The 9,513-nt window shown below is 35.9% G+C and overlaps 1 pseudogene; it reads right to left on the bottom strand.

Annotated features, from left to right (window-relative positions):
• Positions 1 to 8,149: 8,149 nt before the first annotated feature.
• On the bottom strand, positions 8,150 to 9,118 carry LOC123800491 (DDB1- and CUL4-associated factor 13 pseudogene; annotated as a pseudogene).
• Between the last annotated feature and the right edge of the window lie 395 nt (positions 9,119 to 9,513).

The following is a 9,513-nucleotide window of genomic DNA, read 5'->3' as shown; positions in this document are numbered from 1 at the left end:
GATGTATACATGCACACATCACCACCTGCCACTTCCCCCTACATGCCTTCATGCTTTCATTCCTGTTAGTATTTTTATGCAATCATTTAGACACCTTTTGCAGTAGACTGTATACTAGCCTCCTAAAGACGTCTACATCCTAATCCTTGAAACTTGTGAATATGTTACCATACATGGTAAAAGGGACTTTGCAGATATGATTAGGATTTTGAGATAGGTAGATTATCTTGTATGATCCAGGGGGTGCCCAGTGTATGCATAAGTGTCTGTAGAAGAGAGGGGCAGCGGTATCAGACTCAGAGAAGCAGAGATTGGAGTGATGAGACCATGAGCTGTGGAGTGCAGGTAACCTCTAGACACGGGTAAAAGGCAAGTAAGAAGATTCTCCCCTAGAGTTGCCAGGAGGAACATAGCTTTGCTGACACCTTGAGTTTAATCCCATAAAACTGATTTTGGACTTCTGACCTCCGGACCTATAGAATAAGAAATTAAGTTTGTGGTAATTTGTTACAGTAGCAATAGGAAACTAATACATCTTCCTTCTTTTTATTCTTTTTTACATACTCCTCTCTACTAATCCACTAAATACTTCAGCATTAAGGACCAGGTAATTGTTAATATTTGAAATAACAGCAAACATTTATTTTTTATTTTTTGCTTGTGTCATCCCAGTGAATGTTCATGTGGCAGTGGTACAGATGTCAGCAGCCTGGGTGTCTCTAAAGTCTCTGACCTTCTGGAATTACCATTTCTTTTAATATTTGAAATAAACTGGCTATGGAATACAATCCTGGTAATTTAAAAAATACAGAATTCTCTTCAATATTCTTGTGGATTATCAGGGAATTTTGTTTATTTAATTATTTTTTGCATTAAATGCTTGTTGCTGAATTATTTATTTCTTCTCTAAAACCTTGCTCCCTGAGTAGAATGGTGGTTGCCAGAGTTTAGGGGATGGGGGAAATGGGGAGATGTTGGTCAAAGGGTATAGACATTGTAGTTATAAGATGAATAAGTTCTGAGGATCTAATGCATAGCATGGTGACCGGAGTTAATAAAACTGTATTAGATACTTGAATTGCTAGAAGAGTAGATGTTAAATGTTCTCACCCCACACAAAAATGCTAAGTATGTGAGGGGATGGATGCATTAACGAACCTTATTGTGGTAATCAGTTTACAACATATACATGTATCAGATCATCTGGTTGTATATGTTAAACTTAAATAATTATATCTCAATAACACTGGAGAAAATTTCATTCCCAGGCACTACAATTCTTTTCTCTCCAGGCTATGTCAAAATAAATGTGAGACAAAGAACTCCCTTTGTTCCACTGTCTATTTGGTTTATCTGGAAAGTAACTTAGCAATAACATGAAGAACGTGCATAACAGAACTTTCCCACAGGTTGGGGTAAACAGAGTGGGTTGATGTTACAAGCCAGCAATGTATAAAATATTTAATATTAGTTTGCTGATTGGAAAATGTCTTTGCTTGTTTCCAGCTTTGGGAATTTCTTACTGGGTCTCTACTTGCACCCCTCATGTTAATGGACTCTGTTTCTTCCTAGATTCCCTCCTTGCTTTCACCTACTCTGCCACTGTCCATGAAACAATTATTTTTTTTCTCATCTAGAATTTGTCAAAGCTGTCTTAACAGCCAGCTCCAAGAAGAGTAGTTTGCTTCCAAACTCCCAGAGCAAAGAAAGGATCAATTGAAGGAATATCTCAAAAGGCCAGAGCTGGGGGAGGGTTTTTATAGGGCTTCGAGGGTTTGGGTATTAGTTACTGGATGAAATTAGGGCAGAAGTTAGGAAGAAAGATTTTATAAATGAGGGATTTGCTGGAACAGCCAGTGGTCTTATTTTTGGGACATGTGCATCCTTATAGGGTTACTCTTAAATCAGTTTGATTTTGGTTGTTCTTATACTGGAACATAAGGTTTGAGGTAGCTGGTCTTAAATTTTAACTTTTAACTCTCTACTGCAAACTATTTCATGATCTGTTTTTTTACATCCAAAAAACTCTTCTAGGAACTCTCTAAAACAAAAAGCACTTCTCTTTGTTTTTCCACACTTTGTTAGCCTAAAGCATTCCCAAAAGCATTAAAATTAAAGCTTTTTCTAAAATAAGTAAATTCTTAGAAATGGTGTCATTCTCTCAGGCTCTGTGGCACAAAAATATGCCAGCCAATTGGAAGGCAGAATCAAGAGTAAGTTTCTTTTGTTTAAAATCACATATTTTTCTCCCTGTGATAGTATAAAGTGGGTTTTGTTGTCTTTTTTATTCTCAGTTTTAAGGTAAGGAAACTGATGCTTATAGATGATAAGTAATTTGCCTAAGGTGTGATATAGAGGTGTGATATCTCTATGCTATCAGAGCTATGATTTGTTGGGAACTTCCTATGAGAAAGCACACAACATGTGAGACTCTTGCACACTCTTATTCCCTCATGCTCTGGGCTTTAGAATTTTTTTTTAGTAGGTAAAACATACTTTGGATTTATGGATTTAGTTCATGTCTTTGTCAGAGCAAAAGAGCAATTAATAATAATTCTGAAGTATACAAGTTTTCAGTATAAAATGCTTCCTAGAATGAATTCTCCTTTTACTTTGGAGGAAAGCAGAAGTTATTTATTTGCCATATTTATAAGGGGCTCATGAGAAATCTTGAGAACTTTTCTCTATTCATCAACTCTCCTCATCCTCTGTCTCACCCAAGATCTGTCTGTGCTGCACCCCAGTGCTTGAGAAAGAAGTATGTTTGGGAGCAATACTTTCTCTCTCTTTCTGTCATACCAGCCCCTGTGTCTATAAAGTCAGCTGCAACATGACCAACTCCTTTTTTGAAAGTTTATATTATGATTGGCACTGTGCTGGAATGTGGTTTCTTAACATGTATCCTTGCCCCATCTGAATGGGTGTGCAAGTAAATATAATACATTATCAAACAGAACACAACCACGTAGCTTGTCAGGACCACACCTGGAATACAAAGAATGTCTTAGAATTTTTGTTATTCTTCCAATAAGATTTCCTTCAGACCTACTTGGTGCTAAGATAAATATCTAGATATCCACTGTGGTGGAGCAGGGAGACTGACTTTCACATCTGATATAGGGAAATAATCTTACTTCTTTCTATTACAGGAGGAAAATGGGAGTCTTCTGGGTGGAGGGCCTCTTTCTTGCTAATACTGATCACCTCTCGTACATCACAGCCAAATGGAGTTGATGATAGAAGTGAAGGGTATATAGCACAGGGATCCTGTTCTGCTATACTAATACAATCACATTTACTATTTATAAAACTCTATGAGATAGATATTTTTAAAAATCCTCTTATAAATGAGGACCCTGTTCCAATTTAACAATTAATTTGTCAGAGGTAGTAGAACTTGAAAATAAATTTGGAGTTGCATCCAGTTAGGTTAAGTAAACTGTCCAAAGTTGGTATGCTTGGGTTGACTTTGGAATCAACTCAGTTCGGTGTAAATCCAAACACTAGGCTTATGTCCATTTTACTCTGCTGCCCCTTCTATGTATTTTAAGAGGAGTTACCACATGGTTGGTTTCTTTAATATTTACCACTGTGCTTATTGGAATCCAAGTGTTTTAGGGTTTCTCTTTTCTATAAGGTTTAGTAATGACTCATATTAACCTAGTAATTATGTGAAAGTACGAGGATCAGAAGATGAAAATTAATGGAAGTAAAATTTTTTCAGATAAATTGATATTTGTCTACTCATTTTCTTTTAGGTCAAACTACTTTCTTACATGCTAATTTTCCTGGGTTACAATGCCCTGTATTAACTGTTATCTTGGAATTGTCTTCCAGTTTCTCTTGAAATTCACACATCTCCAATTTTTTTTGGAATGTGATGAGAGTCGTACAGTGGTCAGATTTATACACCACAGAGAAAGGGAAAAAAGAGCTCTGGTTTCACTGATGACATGAATCAGGTCCTGGTACATAGCAGATAATCAAAGGCTTATTGAAACTTAAAATGAATCATTATTTAAATCAACATGTAAAATGAATCATTATTTTTAAAAAATCTGTTAATTTTCAAGATTGAAAGACTCTTCTGTCTTTAGTCATGTTTAAAGGTGGCTTTTCTTGTTTGAAAACTCAGGAAGGTAATATTGTTTCTGAAGTTAAAATTTAGTCACTCATGAAGTGGAATTTACCATGTAAATTATGTAGGTCATGTAAACATTGTTTCTGGCTTTCAGAAAATATTGAGGACTTCACCATTTCCAATTGGAAAATAAAGCCAAGTAAATGGAAGTCAAGAGAGAGGATTATAAAAAACACAGTGTTCCCTTCATCTGGCTTTTCTCTGTGTTTACTCATTATAGCCATTATATTTACAGAACAATTAAAGCAAGGAAAATTGTCATCAGGAAACCTCCTAGACATTCTCATAACTGCTCATTGAATCTGGGAGATGTGATTATTAACTTCATTACCTAACAGACAGGACAACCTGAAGTTTACATATGTTTACAAAAAGATCGTTTACTTTATTTAGTGAATAAGGAATTATTATTTTCTAGTAGTAAATGCATACGTATGTTGCTAGTGAGTTAACTAGTGTTTTCTGCCTGCCTGCATTAAAACCATCAGTACAGTAGCATATCCCTGTTTCTTTAGTTCCGTGTTTCTTCATTTTAATGGAGTAATGTATTAAAGCAAAGATGGTAGGACCCTGTCCCTGGAGAATCTGATTCAATAAATTTGAGTTTATATACTTTTCTACATGATATTTTATTTTATAAAAATAAAATAAAAGCCAAAAGCTCACCTAGAGGGTAATCGGATACAAGAAAATTTAGTACACTCTTCACTAAACCAGTGGTTGGCCAACCTTTTAAAAGAGGTGTGTTATGGTTTTAGCCTGAGGCTGGTTTATTTGTTTATTCACCAACTTGAGGAAGAAGAGGCAACCAAACTGGGTCTCGACAGAAAGTAAAGAATATGTGACCATCAATACTCCTAATGAGAGGAGCTGTCAGAAGAAATATAAAGGGAACTATGTAGGTGGTACCATATATTACCCCCTCCACCATCACCATGCTGTCTTTGGCATATACATCATAGAGCCTTGATTACTGCATTGAATCCTAAAATATAAGTGGAACTGTGGGAGATTGTATGTTGAAAAGTTTACAGGGCACCATGGTTTCAATTTAATGTCTTTTTTAAAAAAGAAAATGACAGGCTACATAACAGTGATGAAAAGTTTAGTGGGGTATGGGGTTAGTTTTGAAAACCTAGCTCTTGATAACTCTTACTTGGGATGCCCTTCCAGGCCTGTCGAGGTATAAGAACACTGGCTCAAAAGGATTGGATAGTTTATTTTCATTTAAATTCAGAGAAGGTCATTGTCATGGCATGCACGTCCTAATGATATTTGAATCTGTCCACAAAGTGTATTCACGATAACCTGTTATTTGATAAATTCATAAATGTAAGTATGAATGAATAAATTAAATATACTATATTTCTGTCTTTCTCTTTGATTTGCTTTCTCTGTAATTTTCTCTCTATTATTCCAATAGTTTGCATATGGCTAAATCAAGCACTGATTTAAAAACAGACCATGTCATTTTGAGCCAAACTTCCTGCAAAATAATAACTGAGATTTTAGTTTTAATATAAATAAATAAGCCATCCTCAGGCTACACTCATGACACACCTCTCTTAAAAGGGGGCCAACCACCAGTTAGTGAATAGTGTACTAAATTCTCTTGTTCTGATTACCCTCTAGGCGGGCTTTTTAAAATATCTTGTTATGAAGTAAAATACACATGTGGAAAAGTGTACATGTTAAGAATGTACAGCTTCAATGAATTCAGTAAGCAATTTTAAGACCAGTATGAATTCTATTGTAGCTACTAAGTTTACACTTAACCTTCTTGAAAGATCTGCAGATTGCCATGTTCTTTTGCATATATTACAATAAACCTTTAACATGTAGTATTATTATTATATATATTATTATTATATATTATTATAATATGTTGTTATTATTATTATATTTCTATCGATGAGGAAACAAATTCAGAGAGTTAAATTATATGTCCAAATTCCCACAGCTAGTAGGTGGAAGAAATGTTACTCAAATCCAAGTTTTCTGGTTCAAAGTCACATGGCTATTTTTCCTTAATGCTGTCTTTGTGAGGCCAATGCCATAGCCTACTGCCTAGACCCGTCCCTTCCCCCTCTCAGAACGAAACCACTCATTTCCTCAGCTGCTGTGAGTGTTGGTGGGTGACAGCTCTCAAATGAGTCAGCACGTTATCTTTAGGAATTGCCCTAACCCAAGAAGAGCACTGCCTAGCCCGTGATCACACCCTTTGGGAAAATGTCAGTTCACATCCAATTACTAGTTGATGCAAGGGTATAAAAAGTCTGTCACTCTTCATAGTTCTGAACAACTCGTTAAAACCATTCTAGTTCTAGAGCTTTCCTGATATGATTGCTAATGCCTTTGTTGGATATGCATCACAGTTTACCTTCCTTCACTGCCCAGTCCAGGTGTTGATCTCGAAAACACTGGCCCATGAACTAACTGTGTGCAAATTACTTAGAGTCTGCCTCCCCAGAAACACAGGTGAACTTTCTTTGTAGTGTTGTTTCCTTTTTTAATGTATTTTATGCCTCCTTAGGACTGTATGCATTCATTCAGTCAACAAAAATTGAGTGCTCATGTATCAGTCAGAAATGGATTGTGAAATTGCATGGTGCACTGGGTGTTATACGCAACTAATGAGTCATCGAACTTTATATCGGAAACTGGGAATGTACTGTATGGTGACTAACATAATATAATAAAAAATCATTAAAAAAAAAAGAAATGGATTGCGAAAAACAGAAACCACTTTATTTTTGGCAAAAATGGATTTTATATAAGGAATTGGGTTTTTCCAAACCATTCAAATGGCTGGGCCTCTATAACTGACTGCCATATCTGCCACAATCAAAAAGATGGTAGTCAAATCATCACGTTGTACACCTTAAATATATACAATTTTTATTTTTTAAAAACATTTTCAAAGAGAGGAGATGGAGAATCAGAAAGATTTGTTTAGTTGATGAGTGTAGATCTTAACAGTTTACGTGTCATTCCAAGATCAAAGAGCACCTTCTAGAGCCCTAGTTTCCAAAGCCTCATCAGACCTGATAGATTTGCATCAGCAAAATGGATGCCTTGTTACAAGCTCTGCTTCTTTCCACATTTAACATAATTCCACATGCGAATAGATGCATGTATATGATTCAAGAATATAAGTCACCTGTGAAAACTTACCTGGAATCCGTTCAGGAAAAGGGTATTTTTAGCTTTCTGGCCTTTGCAGTGCAGAAGTCTCCCCAGAAGGAAGCTGGGACAGATGAAGCATGAGCCAGTCCTTTCCTTCACCAGGCTTACCTTTTAGAGAAAGTGTAAGACAAAAAATAAACAAATAGATATGGCAGACAATAGCACTCTTAGATGCTGTTATTAGAAGATCAGCAAACTTTAATAATGAAAAATGCTTAGGTTTGGAAACAGTCAACTCAATTTGTTCCCTACAGGAATTTTTTTATGAGAAAAGGATGTTTATTATCTTGATTTGACTATAAGTTATAATTATTATTTATAAAAATTATATAAGTGATCATCTTTAAAGTATCAATTACAAAGCCAAATACAAATAAATATTGCACAGAAAATTAATTGAATCGAGAAAGTTCTGACATAATTCTTCCACATGTTATAAGTAATCATAGGAAGAGTCATTGCAATAATTACCCAAAGTAATATTAAGGTTAACAAAGAGATGTTTGGTCTTAAATGTAAAGTCATATATATAATATATCTACAACAATAGATCAGCGAGAGTATATCTGCATTTTCTAACAGTAAAAGTAGGTAAGTTGGGAAATGCTGTATTCCTCAATGAAATAAGAAAGCAGATCAAGGATAAAATGTTGGATAGTCTTATCAACCAGGCTACCTTTCAGGATAAATTTTCAGGGTAGAGTTCTACACACATAACTGAATTTATTATTGTAGAGCCAGTATTAAAAATAAAATTTACTGAGTTTGCAAATAAAAATGTAACAAATAATTATATGTCAGGTTTCCTAGGAATACCAAACGTTATTTCACAACTGCCACTATGTATTTCTTCTTTTCTGACACAATCTACACAGATCCAGGCTTTCTGTGTTTGAGATGATTCACTTCCTTTCGTTGACGAGCTTCTTTCATGATGTGCTGTTCCTGGATCTGGCTGTAGATAGATTGTGATAGATATTGGTGACAAGCAATGTATTTTTATATGAGGATGATGTTGAAATTTCTCCTTCAATTTCTGGTTATAATCTTTGGCTGCTTTTTCTCGTGATGTAAGCACACCCAATTTTTCAGAAGCATTAGCTTTCCATGGACAAATATTCATTTCATCAGATCCACACATAATATTTTTGCTGTTAGAAGTCCATTTTACTCAGATAACATGCTCATGCTGCATTCTTTTTGTGTGATAGACTTCCCTGCTTCTATTTTTGTCCACAGGAAAGATTCAAATCAATTTATCAAAACTAGAAGACACAAATTCTTTCCTAGTGGGAGGATGATCTGCATCAAGCACCGCAGATACGTGATCCACGTGTACCATTCCTAGAGTGTACAGGGCATGCATATCAAAAATATGTAAGGTGTGATATTCATTTGCTGCAGTAAAAATGAAAGCTTCCATAGGGTTCCAACAAATTGTATTTGTTCCCATCTCTAAAATGACCTTTTTCAGAGGAGTAGTTTGCCTCATATCATAAAGCACTATATTCCTGTCAGAAGCATGACTTCCCAAGAGAAATGTCTCAATTGGGTTAAATTTAACACTATACTGTTGAATCTCCTGGTCATTGAACGTGTAGGATTGGTTCTTTGTTCATCCCAAATGTCTACTTGCTGTCCACATGTGGCAAAAACAGCTTCTTTCCAGTGATGATCAATTCTTGTATGTACTTCCTTTCCTAATATCATGTGCAGTGGTTGGTTCCTCCTCTTCTCCATAGCTTGGTCCATCCATTTTCCACTACTTCACAGTATTGTCATCACCAACAGTAAAAAGAAGAAGGAGAAGGAGAAGGAGGAGAAGGAGAAGGAGGAGGAGGAGAAGGAGGAGAAGGAGGAGGAGGAGAAGGAGGAGAAGGAGAAGGAGAAGAAGAAGGAGAAGGAGGAGAAGGAGAAGAAGAAGGAGAAGAAGAAGGAGAAGGAGAAGGAGAAGAAGAAGAAGAAGAAGAAGAAGAAGAAGAAGAAGAAGAAGAAGAAGGGGAGGAGGAGGAAGAGGAAGAAGAAAAGAAGAAGAAGTCCCACATAAATGAGTACATATTCCTTGTACAAAACCCTCATGTGTTCATATGGTACAGATACATTTTCATTTGTCAAGTTCCAAATTCTGACCTTTCCATCACATGCTCCAGAAAGGACAGTAGCCAGGCTCTTTGGATGCTTCGCCA

The sequence above is a fragment of the Ursus americanus genome, chromosome 9, assembly GCF_024610735.1.
Source record: "Ursus americanus isolate L20-20 chromosome 9, mUrsAme1.1.p, whole genome shotgun sequence".
NCBI lineage: Eukaryota > Metazoa > Chordata > Mammalia > Carnivora > Ursidae > Ursus > Ursus americanus.
The sequence above is the reverse complement of the archived record's forward strand: the minus strand, read 5'-3'. Positions and strand labels throughout refer to the sequence as shown.